This window comes from Equus caballus, chromosome 8 (assembly GCF_041296265.1).
Source record: "Equus caballus isolate H_3958 breed thoroughbred chromosome 8, TB-T2T, whole genome shotgun sequence".
In the NCBI taxonomy this organism is placed as follows: Eukaryota; Metazoa; Chordata; class Mammalia; order Perissodactyla; family Equidae; genus Equus; species Equus caballus.
In genome coordinates this window covers 64,568,266-64,591,400 of record NC_091691.1, presented here as the reverse complement: position 1 = coordinate 64,591,400, position 23,135 = coordinate 64,568,266, and the positions used below count along the sequence as shown (strand labels likewise).

Genomic DNA, 23,135 nt, shown 5'->3' with positions numbered 1-23,135 from the left:
GGCCACTTCAGTTTCTTATTCTTTTTGTTTTCATAGTGTATCTCTTTCCATCCTTTTACTTTCAACCTATTTATGTCTTTGTAGTTAAAGCCCGTTTTTGTTGTTGTTGTTGGTAGTATGCAATTGGCTCTTGTTTTGTTTATAATCCAGTCTGACAATCTCTGTCATTTAGTTAGCATGCCTAGTATATTTATATTTAATGTTATTATTGATAGTAGGATGTGACATCTTTGAGGGGCCAGAGGGCAGACTCTGGTGAGCAGTATAATGGCTCCCTGAAGACATCCATGTCCTTATTCCTTGGAGCTGTGAATATGTTACTTTACATGCAAGAGGGATTCTGAGGACAGGATTAAGGTTACTGACCTTAAAATGGGGAGATTATTCTGCATAATCGGGATGTGCCCAATCTAATCGCATGGTCCCTTAAAAGCAGAAAACCTTTTCAGGCTGGGTCAGAGAGATGAGACGGAGAAGGACAGAGTGTGAAAGGAATTCAACCTGCAGCTGCGGGCTTTGAAGATGGAAGAAGGAAGCTTCAAGTCAAGGAATGCGGCAGTGGCCGGGAGGAGCTGGGAATGACCATCAGCTGAGAACCAGCAAGGAAGCAGGAAACAGTGCACAGCTACAAGGAACTGAATTCTGTCAATATCTGAAGGAGTGGGAAGTGCATTCTCCCCTACAGCCTCTAGAAAAGAACAGAGTGGCTTTTGTCCAGGGAGACCTGCACAGGACTTCCGGCCTCCAGAACTGTGACATAATAAATCTGTGTGTTTTAAGCCACTAAACTGTGATGGGAGCAGTAGAAACTACTACAGCACATATTTGGGGGCTCACCCTCTCCAGGGATGCCTCTGTGGATTATCCCCCTAACTTTCCAGTTCTTCTGTTGACCTCGAACTCTGTTTTGTGTCCCCTTCAAGCCAGTTGGGCTTTGTCTCTCTGCAGGTGGAGTTGCTCACGGATTGGAGGTTGCCTTTGGGTAAAAAGCCACAAACTCACAAACCTCAATAATTTCCAGTCATCTTTCAAAGTTGGTCTCTTCTCCGGTGTCTGCCTTCTTTTGGTCAATCTCCAAGGCCTTCAAAAATTTTTAAATGTTTTGCTCAGATTTTACAACTGTTATCTGCGGGAAGATTACCAAAAACTGGAGCCTCATTAGACTCTTCTGCCTACTTTTATGTTTGCAATTTTCCATAATAAATTTTTGTTTTTTTCCTTTTTCTCTCCAAAGCACCCCCGGTACATAGTTGTATTTTCTTCATTGTGGGTCCTTCTAGTTGTGGCATGTGGGACGCCGCCCCAGCGTGGCTCGATGAGCAGTGCCATGACCGCGCCCAGGACCCGAACCAACGGAACACTGGGCCGCTTGCAGCGGAGCGCGCGAACTTAACCACTCGGCCACGGGGCCAGCCCCCTCCATAATAAATTTTAAAAAAATAAACCAAAAAAATGGTGGCGTGCAATGTCTTAATTTTTCTCATTTTTATTGACCTGAAGGCTAAAAATGAGTTGCCTTCTCTTCATATGGCACTTAAAATAAAATAAAATGAATAAAAAGTTAAGTTTTCAAAACTTTTTATGGGGGTGGTGAGCAGTGGGAACGACCTTGCCAACCTCAGCTGCCGGGAGGAAAGGAAACCTTACCCGGAGGTTTGTTTCGCCGCCGGCAGTTCCTCGCAGTCACCGGCAGGGGGAAAAACTAGTTTTCTGTTTCGGATGGATCCCCGCGCCTCGCCGCGAATTCCCTAACCAAAGGGAAAGAAGGGGCGAGCGCCGGGGCGATCTCGGTCAGTGTGCGGAGGCAACTGGCCTAGAGGGGTCACTCGGAACCCAAAGACCCGCGAAATAGAGTGGAGATGTTCCCAGCAGCCATCTCTTTCGAGGCACACGGGATAACTTGGCTGAACTCCCTGCTGGCCGCTCGGCTCGGCATGCGGGGCTGCAGCCGCGCAAAGCCTCCTCCAGAGCGGCCGCAGCGGCGCAGGCAGGAGGGGACCCAGGCGCGGCCGCGCGCCGCTCCGCGGGGGACCCGATGTGATCCGAGTCCGGGGCGCGAGCGTGATCCAGGGGAGCGTCCGCCCGGGTCCGCGAATGACCAGGTGAGCCCGAGCCCGCGACAGGTACAGGTGAGCCTGCGTCCGGCGACCCTCGCGTCTTGGTGAGAGGCGGTGAGAGGACTCAAGCAGTCAGTGGGCAAAATGGGCTGAAGCGGAGAGCCAAGCCGGCAGTGGATCCAGGGTGCAGGCCTGGGAACGCTTGTGTCTTCCAGGGCTGGGGTCAGAAGATTTGAAAGGACCTTCTTCCACCAAGTGACTTCGTAGTATTAGCCTTGTAAGATAAATCTTGCTCGTGAAGTGATGTGTGTGGGAGGGGCGGGAGAGTGGTTATTTTATTAGTGCTGAGCGTTAACCATGCCCTCGAGGACCTTGGCTAAACTGTTTATTTTGTAACCAGTCGTAGAGCCTGGGTCTGTGCCCGAGTTTTGAGTAACCGTCTGGGTAAATGATGCAGACGGAAGAAACAGCCACCGCTTTCGGGGTGTTTTAAGATAGAGAGTCAGTGGATGCTGAAGCAGTGAGAGATTGGAAACGGAAAGCGCAGAACGGGAAGATAAGAAGCAGAGAGATGGGAAGTCAAAAAAAGAAACCACATGGAAGCAGAACCCTGTGGATCCCACAGCTGCGTGGGGTGCGCAGGTTAGCAGAGGGAGCGCGGTCCCGGGTGACGTCTGTCGGGGGCAGGAGCCTGAACAGACCGCTGGAGTCAGGCGAGGTCATCGGTTAAGAATCCATTGGCTATGGCTGGAATTTTAAGGTAATCATGGTAGCAAAAGACACACGCAACATCTAGGCAACAAGTTTTGACAGATGATCAAATGATAAAATATAGACGTTCAAGTGAATTAGGAGATAAATTGCCAGGCGCTGTATTTTCCATACCCTGAAGAACATTCAAAGAGGGATCTCTAGAAAAGTCTTTAGTGTAAATAATTAGACTTTAGGATTAAAGTGTTGCAAAGTGGCACAACAACTTATTTATTACTCTAAGTCTCAATAATATTTTATGTACCAATAGTACTCTAATTATGTATATTTAAATATATTTCAAGAATGTATCTTTTTTTGATAGCTAATTACTAGTTTAAAATAGATGGGAATATAAAATATTCCAATAATTTGAAATACATGCAAAAGTCAAATAAAACATTTGCCAAACCCTGCACGAAACTAAGTGAAATAATAACATAGCCAAGTTCAGTTACTTTTCAAAAAAAAAAGAAAAAAATGCTAGGATGCTGCCATTCCCCCTGTCCTTGTCTTTGAGGACTGAGAGGCTGTTTGTCATTGCTGACTCACATCTGTGTGCCCCAGTCAGGCCTGCAATACCTGACTGTCCTTCCCCCTTCTCAGCTTCCCAGTCCTGGGGTCCTCCTGTCCACATCTGCAAAAAACTCCTGTCCTTGTGTTTTAAAACTTACCTGTTTGCTTGGAGTTTTCCAAAACTTGGAAGGGAGAGGAAAAGGCAGGTTACATTTCCATGAATCAGATGTGGCAATAAAGCCTCAATGACTGGAGAGGGATTGTTGACTGAATGGGAAATAAGAAATTGGGAGGGTGGGGGAGGATGTGAACTTTGAACTTTAAACTTTGCGCATACCGTTTCTTCCTAAATGGTGAGGAGTTTAGGACTCAAGCACTCAAGCTTAGTTTTGGCTGAAAGACATTGAAAGTATTTTCTCAGGCAGTGTTTATATGGAAGTATTAAGGAGCATCTTAATGCTTTTTCGTAACCCCCAGGGACTGACTCCTAGTACTTTAGAGGCTGGGTACTTGTCACTAAACCTGTACCCTGAATCTTACTTTAGTATACTTTATATGGCACTAATGAAACTTTGCAATTAATCAGAATATGTGCTATTAGTTACTTTTTAAAAAACAAGAAGTGTTGTATTGTGGGTTATGTGATTCCTTCTGTTAGTTGTTCACATTTGAGCCTGTGCCCACTGGAAAAACCAAATAACCATTGCTTAAGTAAGGTAGAGGTTTATATATATATTTGAATGTGTAAACACTTTGGAAGTATGCAGTCCTTGGCTCATGGAGCAGATCCTCTGTCTCACTGGGAATCTCATCTCCTTCCTTTTTTTTTTGCTATCCTCAGTGTGTAGCTCCCATCTTCCAGGTTCCCTCATGGTTGCAAAATGGCTGCTGAAGTTCCAGTCATCACATCCACATTCTAGGCAGGAAGAAGGGGAGAAGGGCAGAAGGGCACCTGGAAGCTGAGTAAGATTTAACAACTCACACTTAAATTTTGTGGGAGATTGTCTGCAAAGATGACTGCCAATAATTCTTATACGCTCATGTTGCTTTTCTTATCAAGGAGTGGAAGCTATTTCTTTTCTCCTTGAGTGAGGCCGGCCTTGTGACTTGCTTTGACCAATAGAACATGTTGGAAGGCCTTACTAGGCCTTGTTGCTTCTATTTTCACTCTCTTGGGATCCAGCTGCCATGTAAAAAGGCTCAGACTAGACTACTGAAAAATGAACAACCATGTGAAGTGAGGTCTAGCCAGTCCCCTAGGGTAGCTATTCGAGCTACCCTAGCTGAGGTGTCAGTCATGTGCATGAAGCCATCTTGGATGTACCAGCCCCAGCTGAGTTCTGGTAGACACCACGTGGAACACGAGGACCACCCAGCTAAGCCCTGCCGACTACAGAATTGCCAGAAATAGTGATAAATCATTGCTGAATGGTGCTGAAACACGGTCGCTGGCCCCTGCCTCCAAATGCCAGGATGGCCAAGAAGTGAGGTTCATTCCTGGGGCCCTTGCTGCACTGGACAAAGTAGAAGTCTGTTAAAGGAAGGGGATGGCTGTCCCAGGTAGGGAGGGGAGGTAACCGTTGTCCACAGCCACTAGTCACCTGGTGGCAGTTTGGGACAGGAGAAGCACCTCTGGGACCTTAGGAGCAAGGTCCTCTGGGATCGTTACTCTCAGGTTTTGACATTAATGGGATTGAGCCATCCCCATGGACTGTGCTCCTGTATTCAGCCTTGGCCCTTCTTCCTGTGCTCCAAAGCTTCTGTGCCTGCACAACCTCAGGCTGTCCCAGCCGCCTCTCTGTGCACACGGTGAGTTCGCAGCTGCCTGCTGCTTCAGGCGGCCTAGCTCCTGTTCTCAGAGAAGTCCAATTCGCTCAGATCACCATCCAGCTAGGCCCCTACAAGGTCACTGCTGTGCTCTGGAATGGCTGCACATCCCTCATCCAGTCAGCCCCGTCAGGAGAGGGACGTGGCCCCTGAGCTCTGCAGGAACTGGATCGAGTCCCAGCTCTACTCCTTCCTGGCTGTGTGACCTGGAGCAGGCTTTATCACTCTGCCTGCATTTTCTTATCTGTAAAATGGGGCTAACGGTACCCACTTCATAGGGGTACTGTGACCATTAGAGAGAGAGTGCATGTAAACGTTGCCGTGTGCTCAGTGAATGGTAGCCATCACTGTTACGGTTTTATTTGACTTACAGAAGCAACTGTGCTTCCTCTGTGCACGCGATGATCTTGCAAAGTTAGCCATCAGTCGAGTGATACTTTCCCGTGGATGTCTGTCGTAGAATGAGAATTCTTTCCCACTGAAAAGCTTATTTTCAATGATGTGACTACGTTTAAAAGCTTCTCCTAAAATACTGCAAAACTTTTTTCAAAATTGTGAATTGAGAGGAACATTATCTGGTTATGTCCAAAGGTATATAATAATACCAAATACAAATACCAAAGGTAACCAAAAGTCTCCCCACACTGTCTGTACCTGGTTTTGCTCTATCTAGGGTGAGTGGGAGGTTGGGCATGTGGGGTGTTCCTCTATGTTCCGTGTCACATGATCCCCCAAAGCTGCTTTCGGATGGATCTTAGACTGCTCCCCTGGGGCAAAGGCTCCTTGAGAGGAAAACCAGTGACACACTCTGAATTTGTTCTAGGCTGTGCCTTAACCAAAGGTGATCTTTCATGTGGGGAGGGTTTAAAAATTTTTGTAAAGTGGATTCTCTCCTAATTGCCTACTTAACAGCTCTGGGCAGGGACTTTCCAGGTTGTTGATGCATTTATTTGATATTTTTGGTAGATGTTTATAGTGACAACAGGTTTGCCATTCTGCTTATGATATTCCATTAAATGCTTGCATTATATGTTACTTCCATAAAGACAAATTCCTCGCAGAGGCCTTTTGCCCTTCCAGGACTTCCAGCACTATATAAATGTAGGTGTCACTATAATTTGTTAAGTCACTATAATTTGTTAAGTTGGACACACCCTTACATGCATATGACATTTCCTTTCGTAACACCTGAGGGTCAGGTGGCATCACATGTAGAAATTGATGATGGATTTTGTGAGTTTGAGGCTGAAGTGGGCTTTGTAACTGCTGGTCAGAGTATACACACCCATCTCGGTGCAGTCTGTTGATTATGAGGCAAGAAAAAAATTGCTTTTCCTAAAACAATTAGTTTTTAGTTATTATAAGTTAATCTACTCTTATAAAGTTTAGACAGGACAGGAGGGTATGAGAACTGCCTCCCATCTCCCAGGGGTAGGAGCCACTGCTAAGACTCTCTCGTCCTCCCTCCTTCCAGCAATTTCCTGTGCATTAACAACATCATACACATGAATGATTTGTTTCTATTTTAACGCCGGTGGTGTCACCCTGTATGTACTGTTATGGCATCTTTTTTTGCATATTTCTAGGTCTGGAATGTGTTTCTGTTGCAGCATGTGTGGTTCCATTTCATTCTTTTTAAGGGCTCCATAGCATCCTCTTGGATGGCAGGACCGTGGTTGGCCAATCCCGTATAACGATCATTTCCAAATAGGCTGTATCTGAAACTAAATGCTTTACTAGAATTTTTTAGTTATTACAACAATTTTTTTTTGTTTTTGTTTTTGTTTTTAAAGATTTTATTTTTTTCCTTTTTCTCCCCAAAGCCCCCCGGTACATAGTTGTATATTCTTCGTTGTGGGTCCTTCTAGTTGTGGCATGTGGGACGCTGCCTCAGCGTGTTCTGATGAGCAGTGCCATGTCCGCGCCTAGGATTCAAACCAACGAAACACTGGGCCGCCTGCAGCAGAGCGCGCGAACTTAACCACTCAGCCACGAGGCCAGGCCCTATTACAACAATTTTTAATAGACTTTACTTTTTAGAGCAGTTTTTTTTTTTTTTTGTTCAATCTCTTTTTAAAGATTTTATGTTTTTTTTTCCTTCTTCTCCCCAAAGCCCCCCGGTACATAGTTGTATATTCTTCGTTGTGGGTCCTTCTAGTTGTGGCATGTGGGACGCTGCCTCAGCGTGGTTTGATGAGCAGTGCCATGTCCGCGCCCAGGATTCGAACCAACGAAACACTGGGCCGCCTGCAGCGGAGCGTGCAAACTTAACCACTCGGCCACGGGGCCAGCCCCTTTAGAGCAGTTTTAGATTCACGGCAACACTGAACAGAAAGTGCAGAGATTTCTCCTATACTCCCCTGCCCTCGACACACACACAGCCTCCCTGATTATCAACATCCCCACCCAGAGTGAGACGTTTGTTACAATTGATGAGCCCGCATTGACCCACCATCATTATCCAAAGTTTATAGTTTACATTAGCGTTCATTCTTGGTGTTGTACAAAGCCAGACGGAGTAACATTTTATTCATTTATTAATTTTGTTCCATTCATTCGTGCGACAGATTTTGACCTTTTTGAGGTCTGAAAATCCAGTGAAAGCTATTGACATCTTCTCTCACAAAAGCACCTCTTATGTGCACAAAAGGCTTGTATAGTTTGGGTGGCTTCACCAATCACCAGAGACCTCTCCGTTCCTTGGTTCTTTGCCTGTAGCCTCAGAGGAGGAAAGATATCCTAGAGGTAGCTGACTTCTTAAAGGACTGTTACCACCTTATAATTACCTTTCTCCCCCTAAAGCTAATTAAAGCATGGCAAAGCATTGAAATCTCCTTGGATGGGTTGAGTCCCAGTGGAACATAAGGAGTCAGGGGATAGAAGCTTCTGTTGCCAGAAGCACACGATTGCCAGGTGAAGATTAGAGAAAGCTTATAAGAAAGATAAAGGCATGGTTTTCACTTTGAACTTGAAAAACATCCACCCTGCACAGAAGCAAGTGGCCAAAGTTAAATGCAACAAAAGCAAATAGCAGAGTTCAGAACTATAATCATAGGCATTTAAAGCTGTGAAGGCTTTTAGAAAGTGCATAATGCATTTACCCTCAAGACATGCTTGTACATTTATTCCATAATTTTGTCATATTTTCCTATCCTAAACCTAAATGTCCTTTTATCATCATTTGATAAGAAACGGCCTTGCATGGTACCCGTGCTGGAGGCCACACTCCTCTTGTGTGCAGCTGCAAGGCCTCTAGACAGGAGGCCGGGAGGCGGAGGGAGGGTCTCTCTGTCCATAGAGGAGCCACGATTTCTGTCCTGAGGTTTTCAAAAAGTCCTCACCCTCTCAGGCATTGACTGTGAGTGAGGATCTTCTCACAGAGGCCGTTTCCCCAGGACTTGTGGATTTTCCTTTCTCAACTGCAAGTAACACCTTGACTACCCAGTTTTCTGGATTAATAAATCTCAGCCCTTTACATCCACATGTCCTGTGCCTTTGAACAGAAATCATTCCAAACTCTTTACACGTGTCTTTGAAAGGGCTGTTTTGTTTTGGGGGATGGGGAGTGACCCTAGGACCATGGTCGGTTAATGCCCTGGGGAGGGGGGCACATGTGGGCTCAGAAGAGTCCGATTTCCAGTTTGCCTCCCTCGCAAGAGTGCAAAGGAGAATGTGGGGCTGCCGACCTAGACGCAATTTAACGAGGCTGCTTTCTTCAAAACTACTGAGTTATGAGCAGAAGCAATCTTTTCCCACAGTGCACAACACTTTCTCAAATGCCAGAAAAACTCACCTTTTCCTTTTTCTCGGCTATTATCCATGTCCTTTGATTTTCCAGTGGGACCCCAAACATTGTCTATGGTTTATGCATGTCTAACACAGTGCAATTCTTCAGCCTACCCTTCTACCCTACCGGTGCGGAAGCTCTAAAATATGCAGGAGATGCATCCCTCACCACCTTCAGGTGTTACACAAAGCGTGCCTTGTGAACTGAGTGTACTTTTGCCAACATAATATGAGACTACAGTTCCTCCACAGCTTCCTTGATATTTTACTTTTTCACTGAATTCCTAGCACAGGGTATATTTGAAAATTAAAGCTTTAGTATTCTGAGGCTGGAAGTCTTGTAGAGTGCCGTGCCAGTCATTAAGCTGTTGTCTCTTAGCTACAAACTCATCCTCCTGTGCTCTGCGGTGCTGGGGCTGGGACGCCACAAACCTCAGTCTTGCTTTTCCAGCTGACACCCTGTCAGGCTCTGCCAATAGGGGGCGCCAGATGGAAACTGCAAGGCTGCAGGAGGAAGGGACTTGCTCCAGCCCCTCCTGCCGGCTTGTGGTTCCTGTGAACATCACTCCAACAATGGTTTGTCAGCCTGGCAGGTGACAGTTCCTGCTATGGAGGCATCTAGATCCTGTTTGATCCCGTCTGTAGTTTTTCCAACTCTGGCAAAGCTAGACTCATCAAACCTCTCTGAGAGACTTGGCACCCAGCCACCCGTGGCCATCTCCTAGAGATCTGAGTTCCAGGCACACTGGGACCCCATCCAAGCCCCTTCCCAAAGGGCTCTGGGTCCCGTCTTTCGCTGAGCAGCTCAGAAACACCAGCGTCAGTAGAAGGAGCTTGCCCTCTTGTGTCTGAGGAAGCTAGCCTTCCCTTGCTGGAGAACCTTCTCATGAAACATCTCACAAAATGAATTCTCTAATAGCATTTTATTTTCTGAATGATGTCTTGGACCATGAGTTGAATCATTAAGATAATAGTGATGGACAGAAAACAGCTAAGAGTAACCTTAGACTCTCTCCTTCTCGGGAATAGCCTCACATCTTGTCTAGCAGTAGAGTTTCTTGCTGTCCTCAGGCAAACCCCTGGTTCTGTAGTGACCATTGGATACAGCTGCATAAATACAATGCAATCATGAAAAGTCTCTTTCTTAGCGCACTGGCTCACACTTTGCAAACAGCTGGTGAAAATGTGACACCTCTGAGAGCTTGGAGAAGATTAGATTTCTTCTCAGGCACCAAAGGTTCTATTTTTTTTTTTTCAGGTGGGTGCCTGTAGCATTAGCATATGCAAAAAGAGTCAGCGTGGCTTAAATTCAGGGGCATGTGCTCCATTTATAAGGAAACTGGCATGCAGTCCTACAAAGACCCATTCATTACCCATGTACAACTGCCCAAGAGAAAGAGTACTTAGAAATGCATTTATCTAAGAACTCCACACATGGTCCAACAACTCCATGGTCTGAGGATGCCTGTCGTGACTCACTTTGAAATAGACGAGTCAACCTTCAGAAAATGTGTAGTTCGGTCAGATATATTTGTTTGTTGAAATCCTTTGCCTTTGGGTAAGTACTCAGTCGATCTTTCCCTGAAAACCTCTTGCTCCTCTGCAACTTCTCTCTCCAGAACAGAGCAGGGGTCAGTGGCTTTAGCAAAAAGAGTATGAACCCGCTAAGAATCGGGTGAGCTGTCCTTTCTGATCTCTGAGGTCCTGCACAATGACACCTTCTCTGGGTTGGGTCTGCTTGTGAGTAGAGCCTGAGACGAGGGCTTTGCTGCAGGTAGTTTCTTAAGGAGCTGATTCCAGGAAGAGGAGAGTGAGACAGAGAGGAGAAAAAGAGTGTGTGAGTGGAGGTTGTCTCTGTGGGCAGTAGGCTCGGATGGATAGGACGGGCATGGTCGAACAGCTGGTTTTGCAGCCAGACCACCTCACATCAGACCCCTAGCTCCATCGCTAATTAGCCATGAGAGCTCAGTCCAATACCCAAACATCACTTTCCTCGTCGGATATTATTATCCTCAGGGGGACAATGACAGTACTTAACCATGGAGCGTTGTGCTCAATAAAGATTAGCTATGGTTACCCAAGAAGAGTCTCCTAGTCTAAATCGTGTCCAGAGCTCCCTTTTCTCTTTCAAGGTGAGCCCAACTTCTCCGTGCTTCCATATTTCTCTAGGGAAACGTGGAGCCCTGTGTCAGCACACACACGCCTTCTCTCTCCTGCTGCATACATCAGAGTCTTGCAGCTTAGCTGCTCCTCTGAGGACTCCCCCACATGTTCTCCCTTCTCCTTTTTCATCCCTCTGTTTCTCCATCTTTCTGCCCTGTCCATCCTTGGGTGGCAGAGAGGCTGAAGACCTCAAGCCCTCAGTGTGCCCTCCTGCTGCTTCTGGCTGCAGGCCTGTGGGGCTGATGTCACTTTGAACTTTCTTCAAAAATTCGCTGCAATCTACTGTACTTTCTTGCAAGTGCTGATGTAAACATTTCTCTGCCAGAATCTGGTAACATCCTAATACCACCAGCACTTAGATTAATGTTGACACTTTTGTTGACCCTCTAAATACAGATAAGCTCAAGTGGTTCAGCAAATGTCAGGGTTCAGGGGCCTAAACTTTCCAAATTGACTACAGCCACTCTAGAGCTTGCTTATTGCTGGGAAAAAGCGTCATATCTTCTGGCAAACAGGGATGTTTTTCTTTTTCAGATGATGTGTTATATAAAATTAAGCTACTGGGTTTTTTTTTTTTTTTCCCTTACCTTGGCTGCCAGGACTCTCTGAGCTAAATTGTATATTCCAGTGTAACAATTATGCTTCACTGATACATCCATTTTTCCCCTAGATAGTCAATTCTTATTTTAATTCTCCTAATATATAGGCCTTTTTATTGTAAGCTGACTCAAATCCACTTAGAAGCAGTGTGTAAGTAGAAAATGATGCTCGAATTATTAGAAAAGTCATTGCCCCAGGAAAACGCACTGTCACTGTTGGTTGTTCAGTCTTCCTAATTATAGCACCTTTCAAAGCCAGGATTTCTAAAGCCTGTTGCACAAGATGTTGGTAATTTCCATTCTATTAATTGTTTAATAATTCAGAAGACACGTGGTATTTTAGTTAGGATGGTTTTGGTTCCAGGTTACTGAAAATCCCATGTAATGCACAGGCTTGAACATTAGAGGAGATTCACTGGGTTTTGTGACTTGAACAATTGATGGGCTCCAGGTATGGTTTGATCAGGGTTCTGCTCCTGGATCTATTTCTCTTAGTTTCTCCTAGCTTAACTCTCCTCTGTGTTGGCTTTTTCTTGAGACTGGCTTCCCTTGGCAGGGGTGGGGGCTGCCAGTTGCCTCTAATGAAGGCCCTGTGCTTGGGCCACACTCTGCAGGAGCCCATCTCTGAACAAAAGATGGCAGTGAAAGGAACGGGAGTGCTCTGATTGGGCTGGACTAGTCAGGCTCCACAAAGTCCCCAGGTGCTGCACGGTAGGGTGGAGAGGAGTGGAGTGGAAGACAGAGAGGGAGGTTTATTGCTTACTCCATCTGGCAAGGCTAGTGAACAGAGAACGAAGGAAGGACTTTGACCTACCATGAGGAGAACTAGTGTAAAACTGTGTGTAGATCCATTTATTTCGGATGGACAATGCTAAATTATGCTCGATGAGCCTTGTAAGTTCTATTAAAACACTCTCACTCTTTAGCTGGCCTCCGGAAAGAATTTGCCTTGCGATGCCTCCAGAATGGGGCAGGTGGAAAGCTTCCTGCAGTTGTATTCCTTATACGTAACATTTCTCCACCAGACGTTTGCAGTTTTATAGGCTCCGTCAACCAGCCAACAGCTGATTTGAGATTTGAGTTTAGTGCATCAGACAAAGAGGTGGGTTCCACGTGCCCGGGGAGCAGACTGGTGCTTGGCTCAGTGTATCCACTAATTGTTTTACACCAGAAAGATCCTTAAAGGAATTGATACATTTCTGCAGAGTGCTCCAAAAGGGTTCTGAACACATTTCCTGTTAATTAACCAAGGAATAGTCCAATGCTTTTTAGAGAATAACCTTTTTCTTTCACAGTTCCTGTAGTTTCCTTTATCTGGTTATAATTTGTCTGAAGTAAGCATTTAATAGAGGCCTATCAGAATTTATGGAAAAGAAGAAACCCTGCAAGTGTGTGTGCACATACACCTACAAGCACATACACCCAGACATGCAGACGACTATTTCCTTCCCTCCAGCATCTTTGTCACTGCTGGACAAAAGGCCAGACACTGGCCTCTGTCAAGTGCCTCTTCCTGGAGGAACTCTGAGGCTTTCCAGTTCCCCTGCAGAGCTGTGGCGTGGCCATGTGCCACACCATAGGCAGTGTCGGGTTGAAGAGTAAAATGATCCAGGGTAGAGGAACCGGCATATTGACTGGGGGAGGATGAAACATGCCTCAGGAGACAACTGTTGCCATTTCTGTACCCTGACACAGATGTCCTGAGTGCCTGTCCCCTGCTGGGTGAGGCCAGGGTGCCTGCGTCTCACCAGGGCTTGGACTGAAGTACGGACCTTGATGGCTTTGTCCTCAGTGAGGAAAACCAAGCCAAGGTGGCCTGAGGCTCTTGCTGTAACAGGAGAGGTGCTGTGTACCCTAGGTGGTGTTGTCATCCTTTTGGTAGTTACTGACAACTGCCTAACACCTCTCCCCACCTGTCTTCACTTCTACCTAAAAAAGCAAGAATGAGGAAACCAAAAAGTCCATTTGTTGAATCCAGTGTGTTTTTGGTGATGGTGCAAGACAACCGAGTGATCCAGGACTGTTTCTTGCTCTGAGAAACGTTGCTGCATGCCTGTGCCAATAAATGTGAATCCCCACTCAATGGGGCCAGTTGGTGGAGACATGTGCAGGCGCTTATGTGAGCTTAGCCATAGGAGTGCCGAGGAGGACTGGAAGGGCAGGTCAGGGCTGGGGAACCAGACCAGCTAGAAGGCTCACCCTCTTTAAAGGGAACGGTGAACCATTCAAACTACAAGGCTCAAAGGGTTGAGGGTAGCTCTGGACCGACCCGGATGGGACATGAACTGACTCTAGGTTGAAGCTCTGGTTCTTGGGGCCCAGCCTGTTGATCGGGACCCTGAGGCAGAATCCCCATCACATGAAGGTTGCGAACACTGGGATTTCTAGAAAGATCCTCAGGTAGAAAGATCTGCCTGGGAGAGCAATTTCAAACTTATCACAGTAGGTCTTTAGCAAAAGCCTGGAAGGTTACTCAAAGGCTATAGAATACATCCACAGCTGCACTTGCCAGGGATCAAACTGGGAATGTAGAATGCTGATCCCCGGACCCTGACTGGGCCCAGCGTCCCGCAGAATTGCTTTCGCCTAATTACAGTCTCAAGGTCAGGCCATCACCCTCATGTTGATGAGGACATTCACTGTGTGACGCAGTCTTTGCTTTACGGGCACCCTCAGGAGAAACGTGATCTACTTGAAGAACAGGAAACGGCACTTCTCAGCCTGAGACTTATTTTTATCTTAAGGACACTGTGAACCAGGTAAGCTTCTCTCAGTGTTGGAAGTTTCTTAAGGCCAATTGTGAATATTAAACCTGTGTATAGGGCTTTATAGTTGCATTTTTATATTTACTAATTCCTGGCTCCATTTGGTACCTCTATCCTTGTTTCATTCCTTCTTTTTCATCTGCTTTTTTATTTTTTTACTTTTTTTTGAGGAAGATTAGCCCTGAGCTAACATCTGCCTCCAATCCTCCTCTTTTTTGCTGAGGAAGACTGGCCCTGAGCTAACATCCATCCCCTTCTTCCTCCTTTTTTTTATGTGTGGGATGCCTGCCACAGTGTGGTTTGCCAAGCAGTGCATAGGTCCACACCTGGGATCCGAACTGACAAACCCCAGGCCACCAAACCAGAACGTGTGAATTTAACTGCTGCACCACTGAGCAGGCCCCTCATCTACTTTTTATTTATATTACTTTCATGCATTTTATGTATCCTCTTAGGTTGCCTTCCAGCGAGTGCTAGAACCTTCGCAGTTGTTAAGTATTCAAGAATGTAAGGAGAACCTTGTTCAACGGTTGATAGCTTGAGATCAGTCACATCTTTCAAGTATTTACACCGTGGATATAGGCAGACACTACAAAACAGGTCTTTCTTTTTCCTCCAGAGAGCTAGTTTACCGGTATACCACTGTTTATATCCTCTCTGGAAAAGGCGGAGTCTTAATAAATGTGTTTTTAAAAGTATTATGAAATAATCTATCTTATTTAAATATTATATATAATTTTAGACTTTAAGAACAGTGGCAGTGTTTTGGGTCCAAAAATGTTTCAAGAGTAAATAATTTTATGGGTTTTTTTTTTTATTTATGGCAGGGGAAAAATGGGATTCATCGAAAATGTACCTTCTAGTCAACTTCGCTGTTGTGCAGCCATTCTGCAGGGGAGGGTATTTATGTATGTGGTTGGGGTGAAAGCTGTTTACGTTTCTGTTTATCACATTTTGAGTTATACTCTGGTAGAGCTCAGATTTTGGTAAATCCAGCGGTATGAGAAGCAGGTTGATATCCCATTCAATGTGGGATGGTTGCTAAGGGACCATTCAATGCAAATTAGAAGTAATAATAGCTCTGGTTTCAAAGTGCAAAGAATTAGGGCTGGGAAGGGAAAATGACTCCCTAGAGAGAACAAGAGTTTTGCGGTGACAAATGTGGGTGCTTGCGCCACAGCTCTTCTTTCTACTCCGGCTCTGTCCAGGAGGGAGAGCCAAGGAAGAATGGGGACAGAGCAGAGACGGGAGAGCTGCAGTCCCTGCTGGCAGGGGCCCAGGCTGTTCTGGTCTCGCCTTGCCTTGGAATAAGTGCAAATAGCTACAGAAAGTGCGTTTGGATCCAGAGTTGGCAGCCCAGCAATCATAAACTTCGGCAACAGCTCCAAAGAGAAGAGAAAAAGATCCCTGACAGTAAACTAGGAATCCCTGGGCCACAAACAATGATATGGAAGACAGCTGGAAAGTGCCCCAAATCTGGAGATCCCCCGAAGGCACTGCAGTGGGATGGTTCATTGACCCTGGAAGAGCTAACAATGACTGTGCCCTTACTGCCAGGCGCCTGGTGGGGGTAATAGACACTTTCCTTGTATTATCCTGTTTAATTCTTACAACAGACAAAGAAACTGAAGCACAGATGGGTGAAATCACTTGCCCAAGGTGCTTATTGAATAAGCGAAAGAGCCAGGATTTGAGCCTCTGGTCTCAACTGCTCAGATCAAACAGAAGGAAGGATTGGTGTGGAGGGTGATCCTCTGAAATGCAGTGATGCAGGCCTGGGGAAGAGGTGAGTGAAGAGGAAAGATGTCAGTAGCACGAGGACAGTAAAAGAGAGAGCCCAATGGCAGATTGAAGCGAGGGAAGAAGGCAGGGCCCGGTTCAGGAGACCTACAGCCTTGAACCAGAGGGAGACGAAAGAAACCCACTTAGAAAACCTCCACGATCTGCTATGTACTGGCCATATAGCACCATATACTTGGGCTGTTGCTGAGCCTCTGTGCTGATAAAGGCAGCCACAGGTGTGGGATTTGAGGGGTTGGGGCAGCTAGTGAAAGAGCTAGACAAGTCTCACTCTCTTCCACCCTTTTGTAATTCAGTATTTGGAGAGAGCAAGCCGTTTTTGGGCCATTTTCTAGAGGAGATCATGCTGAGCGGCATGTCAGAAGTAGGGACCTATAATCCAGGGGGTAGATTATCACAATATAGGGGACCCTATTGGGCAGGGGATTGGGACAGATTCAAAGTTCCCCAAAGAATCGAAAGCAAATCCATAACAATGAGTTAAACCTTAAGGGAGAAAATGGGAATCTTTGTGTAACTGGAGCAAGGTAAGCACCGAAAATACGGTTAAATGAGCACAGCGTTGGTTCTCTCTTGTGAGCTCCATCTATTTATCCAAAGACCGCTACTACTTATCAGAGATCACCAGACACTGCACTCCTCATTAGCTGATAAAATCTTTGCAGATTGCTGGTGAGGTACTTACAGATTAAACCAAGACAAAACACACCAGGGGCTAGACCTTGTTTTGTTTGAGGAGCTCTTGGCTATTCACTGGACAGAACCCTGCTGGGTGACTTTGGTGTTTCCAGATCCAACAGCGCAGAAGGCAAAGTCTGGGTTCTGAGAAGTGAGCCGGACCACAGCAGCATCCTCTCCCAGCCTCCTCCTGCAAGACCCATTTCTTCACTGAACATTTTCCTCTCTTTTTCAATAGTTGTTTTGAGATATAACTTACATACCATAAATTCACCTGTTTTAAATGTACAGTTCAATGGTTTTTAGTATATTTAAAGAATTGTGTGTAAATGACACAATCTAATTTTAGAACATTTCTATCACCCCCAAAAGAAACCTCTTGCCCATTTGTATACAGACCCATTCTTACCCCCAGGCCTAGGTAATCACCAATCTGCTTTCTACCTGAACAGTTTTCTCTCCCAGTGAGGCAGGGGATGTTTTGCAAACACAGCATCTGCCCTGTACTCGGGGTGAAGCAAAACCCAGACAAGTTGACTATTTTTTGTGTGAGCTGATGTTCAGTCCCATAAAATAAAAAATTTGGTATCTTGACAAAATTATTGGGTTAAAAGATACAATAACCTATTGCTGATCATCTTTTAATATATTCTATGAAAGATCGGTTTAGAGTCATGGACTGACTCGAAAGTCGAAACTTTTATATTGCTAGATGATCGTAGAGCCGCCCTCGAGAAAGTAGGGTGAATGCCTGGATTTTCTTGTTTGTTTACTCTTTTCCTTTCCTCTGAAATTCTTTGTCATTGATGTAACTTATGCCCTTGGGTGCTCCTCAGAATAGGAGCTGCTAGGACAAAGCAGACTTCATGAGGAAGTTGGTCCAGTGTTAGAAATCTCATCGCAGATGCATTTAATCATGCCTTACTTCCTGTCGTATTAGATGGTTGAGTGTGGACCACTCCCTCTCCTCTCTCTGATGCACCCTTTGCTCCTGCAGTTTTCTCTTTTCTTTCCGGGACTGTCAAGTTTTCCCTCTCTCCTGGACCATTTGCATCAGGATGCAAACTTGCTGCAACGTCTTCTGTTTACGAAAACCTTCTCTTTGACCTGGCTTCCTCTTTGAATACTGCCCATCATCTCTGATTCTCTTTTCAGAAAGTTCTGTGATGGAATTGTCTAAAGTAGCTATCCCTACCTCTTCGGTTCTCTCTTGAACTCACTCTGGGCAGGACTTTGTGTCTTCCTCTCCACCAAAATGGCCCACAGTGTTGTTGCCAGTGAGCTCCGTGTGGCTGATTCAATAGTTGATCCTCAGCCTGTCATAACTTACGGATTGCATTTGACACACTGATCATTCTCCCATGCCTGAAACACTGTCTTCCCCTGGCCTCTGGAACAGCGCTGTCCCTTGGCTCTTCATCTACCTTGCTGCTCCTCCCTATTCAGTTTGCTAGGCTGGCTATGCTCATCTTATCTCCAACATATCTAAATGTTGGAGAGGCCCTGGGCTTGCTTCTCCACCTTTTTTCTCCTCTGCCTGGGATACCATCCAGATGACCTCGTGCTGGCTGATGGGTACTTTCAATACCATTTCTGCTGACTTCCAAATTTGTGTCTCCAACCCATCCCATCCTAAAACTATGGGAGTTCAAGAGAATTATTTATGGAGATGCTGGAAATGTTAGAGGGCCCAGTGGGTCTGGTCCTTGGGCCTCTTCTCTTCTTTCTCTGCACTCCCACTGTTGCTTATTGATTTTTCTTTCACGGATTGTACTTTTGATATTGCATCTAAAAACTCATCACCAAACCCAAGGTCACATAGATTTTCTCCTTGAAGTTTTATGGTTTTGCATTTTGCATTTCGATCTATGATCCATTTTGAGTTAATTTTTGTGAAAGCTGTAAGGAGATTTGTGTCTAAGTTCACTTTTTGTCTATAGACATCCAATTGTTCCAGCACCATTTGTTGAAAAGACTATCCTTTCTCCACTTAATTGACTTTGCTTCTTTTTCAAAGATCAGTTGACTATGTTTGTGTTTGCCTATTTTGAGCTCTCTATTCTGTTCTGTGTTTCGTGGCTTTAAATATTACTGATGTGCTGATGGCTCTTCAATTTATACGTCTAGCCTGGACTTCTCCCCTGAAGTCCAGACATTTATATCCACTGCCTTCCTGACACCTCCACCCGAATGCCTAACAGACATCTCCAATTGAACACATCCCAACTTAACATAACCTCCCTCCCCCACCCAGTCTGCTTCTCTCTCCATCTCAGTTAAAGGCGACTCTGTCTTACCTGTTGCTCAGGTCAAAAATCTTGACTCTTCTCACTCTCTCACACTTCTTATCAAACAGATAGGAAATTCTATTGGCTCTACTTCAAAATATATCAAGAATCCAACCATTTCTCACCATCTACCCTGCTACCACGCTGATCCAGGCCACCGTCATTCCTTGCCTGGGTCGCTGCCGTAGACTCCTCATTGGTCTCCTTGCTCCAGCCCTTGCTTCGCTATAGTCTGTTGTCCCCGGAGCAGCTAGAGGAATCCTGTTTAAGTCAGATTATGTGCCTCTTCTGCCTAGTTCCCTCCAGTGTCTTTCTACTGAATTCAGAGGAAGTTCCAAAGACCTTCTAGTAGCCTATATGCTCCTTTATCACTTGCTCTACCCATTTGCCTCTCCAAGCTCACCTTCTACTGTTCCTCTGGTTCACTTTGCACCAGTCACCCTGGTTTTCTCCCTGTTCATCAAATATCCTGCACAAGCTCCTGCCTCAGGGCCTTTGCACCAGCTCCTTCTGTCTGGCACATTCAAGATATCCACAGGGCCTACTTCCTCACCTCCTTCAAGTCATTCTTTAAATGTTACCTTCTTCATGAGGCCTTCACTGACTAACCCATTTAAACTCCCCATCGCCACTGGTACTTTTCATCCCTGTTACCCTAGTCAACCCCTTCTCCCCTCCCCTTCTAACATATATTTTACTTATTTGTAAGTTTCGCCAGGGTAGGGGTTTATGTCTTTGCTGTATTCCCAGTGCCTTGAGCTGTGCCTGCCTCATAGTTGGTTACCAATAAATGTTTACTGAGTGAATGAATGATTGGAAGAAGGGGCAACTGGCACATCATTCTCTGGTTGGGTGTCCACATACGCAGCATGCCTGTTGGGCAGGGGGATAAGAACCTATGACAACTGGCACAGTGAAGAGAGGGGCCACCTGCAATGGAGTAGCCTGCAGGCCTGCCCTTCATTGTGGCCAAAATGATGGAGGTTCCTCCGGGTCCAGTGGTTATTGAGTTGCTCGCTGACTGGGCATGCGGGGAGGAGGGAAGTCCTGGAGGCTGGAGCCTGGAGCCAGGGCGTGGTTGGAAGAGGCTGGGTGGGGCAGGTGCCATGTCCCCAGGTGAGGGAAGAGTGCTGTAGGGAGGCCCTGCCTCACCCCCGAGGCAGCCAGCATTTGGATAACCCCCTCAGAGCACATCAACAGCTAGCAGGGCTGACCTCGAGGCACTGGACAAAGGAGGCCACTTGTCCAGCTCCTTCTGGCCCATTCTTCCGCTTACCCCTCCACCCTCATGCTGAGGAGTCGAGACCCACTGGAGGGAGGGAGGGGAAGCAGATGCTCCAAGCAGACCCTTCCCCACTCCTCACACCTCAAGGGAGCCTGGCCGGACAAGGGAGGAGGAAGCCTTGCTGGAGGCTGTGAAGTGGACTGAGCCGAGGATAAGGTCTGAGCTCTACCAGAATATCACTGGGGAGGGGAAACGAGCCACTGCACTGAGCGTGGCTGAAGGCAGTGGTTATAGGAGACAATGTGTTATGTCAGCTAAGTAAAGCATCTAAGGGAAAATAAACCAAGTTTTGAGGACTGAATTTGCAAATCTAAATCATGAAGAAGAGCTAAGAATTACCTTTGCTTCACGAGACAGCTTTACTCACAATAAAACAGATAAAAGAAGCAGAAAACTTAATTTCCTAAAAATATTTCAGACATTGCTTCAAGTTTCCTCAGAATAAAATTCAATATAGCAGGCTAATTCAGGCAAGGAAACATGCCGAAAAGCCACAGGCCCTGGTCTCAGCCCCATGCTGTCTGCTTTCACGGGGACATTCCCACCCATAGCCCAAGAGACCCCACTTGACCTGAGCTCTCGTCTCACCAAAGTATGCTGGTGAGCCCTGGATCATGGAATCACAGACTTTTAGAGCTAAAAGACATGAATTAGTTAAATTCTTCATGAAACACAAGATGAGGCCGGCTCAGAGAGGTGGACGCTTTAGTCAGCATCACACAGCGAGTTGAGGCAATGGTAGGCAGTATAATGGCTCCCAAAGATGTCCACGTCCTAATTCCCCCAGAACCTGTGAATATTCCCTTGTATGGCAAAAGGGACTTTTCAGATGTGATTGAGGATTGTGAGATGGGGAGATTATCCTGGAGTATCTAGGTATAATCACAAGGGTCCTTACAAGAGGGAGGCAGGAAGGTCAGAGTCAAAGAGGGAGATGTGACAACAGAAGCAGAGGTCAAAGTGATGCAGCCACGAGCTGAGGCATGCAGGTGACCTCTAGAAACTGAAAAAGGCGAGAAAACCAATTCACCCTTAAAACCTCCAGAGGAAACGTGGCTCTGCCAACACCTTCATTTTATCCCCCTAAGACTCATATCGAACTTCTGACTTCCAGAACTGAGAGATAATGAATCTATGTTGTTTGAAGTCATCAAGTTAGCGGTATTTTGTTAACAACAGCAATAGGAAACTGCTCCAGTGGTGACGCCGGCATGGGAGTGCCCCTCCCCTGACTCCTGTTCCCGTGGCCTTTCTGCCGTAGTTCAGAACTGGTGATGAAGCACGGAGACTCCCTGAGCAGGTCTGAAGCCCCAGGCCCTGGCATGAGCCCTGTGCTGAGACGGAGTCTGGCAGGCAATGGAAGGTCTACCTGGTGGGGTGAGGTCATAGGGGTGGAGGGAGGGAACGTCAATGAAGGCAGCTTCTGGAAGCTGAACAAAACAGGGGCAGTTGAAATGAGATAGAACTGCTATTTCCCACCATTCTTACAGACAAATTTAATAAAGTCACAAAAATGTACGGATAATGCAAAGTCCTGCTATCATTGGACTACAGATGTAAAGTAAGGTCATGTTTCCTTTTAAATGCCCAAATTCCAGTAGCTCAATGGCTTTCAACCTTGGCTGGATACTGGAATGACCTGGGCAACTTTGACAAATCCTAGAGCCTGATGCCAGCCCCAGCAGGGGTCGTCTCCCTGACTTGACTTGTCTGGAGGCAGCCTGCACACTAGGGTTTATAGAAGCCCCCGAGGGCCACTGCTAGTGTGAGCCCCACTACTTACTGCCAAGTAGCCCCCAGCTGTGTCCAAAGGTCCCCCAGGCACAGGCTCACTTGGGCTCAGGGCAGGGCCCCCCAAAGCCTCTGTCACAGCCTCCAGGCAATGGTGCTGGCGGCTGCCTCCCCCTCTGGAAACCTCCAGCCTTAGAAGATGCCACTCTCCCGAAAGCTATAGGCCCCAAGTATAAGACAGTGATAGAACTGGTCTATAAGTTGACTGTGGTGGCCAACACATGTGACAAAATTGCATAGAACTAAACACCCAGAAAAATAACCATAAACAAGTAAATGCATGTTAAACTGGTGAAATCTGATTAAGATTGGTGCATTGTCATTGACATTGTCAATGTCAATTTTCTGGTTGTAATGTGACTATAGTGTTATAAGATGTTACCATTGGGAAACTGGGTGAAGGATATGTGGGATCTCTCTGTATTATTTCTTACAACAGCATATGAATCTACAATTATCTCAAAATAAGAAGTTTAATTTAAAAAAGTTACATGGATATTTTAATGGTAATAAAAAGATGAGTGTCGGGGCTGGCTCCGTGGCCGAGTGGTTAAGTTCCTGCGCTCCACTGCGGCAGCCCAGGGTTCGGATCCTGGGCGCAGACATGGCACCGCTTGTCAGGCCACGTTGAGGTGGCGTCCCACATCCCACAACTAGAAGGACCTGCAACTAAAATATACAACTGTGTACAGGGGGGTTTGGGGAGATAAAGCAGAAAAAAAAAAAAAGATGCGTGTCATATTTTCTGGATGATCTGGGTGACCCCTTTATAGCCTTATAACTTAGTTCCCCTGTGGCTCGTTAGTGCTTTCTTTGGTGCAAATGTTTAT

At 46.1% G+C, this 23,135-nt stretch overlaps 1 long non-coding RNA gene across 1 annotated transcript in view; it reads left to right on the top strand.

Annotated features, from left to right (window-relative positions):
- Window positions 1-1,691: 1,691 nt before the first annotated feature.
- Window positions 1,692-23,135, top strand: part of LOC138915290 (uncharacterized) — a 29,170-nt gene continuing 7,726 nt past the window's right edge. Inside the window, exon 1 of the long non-coding RNA XR_011421018.1 lies at window positions 1,692-2,102. This is a non-coding gene — a long non-coding RNA (uncharacterized lncRNA). The remainder of the gene's footprint in view (window positions 2,103-23,135) is intronic.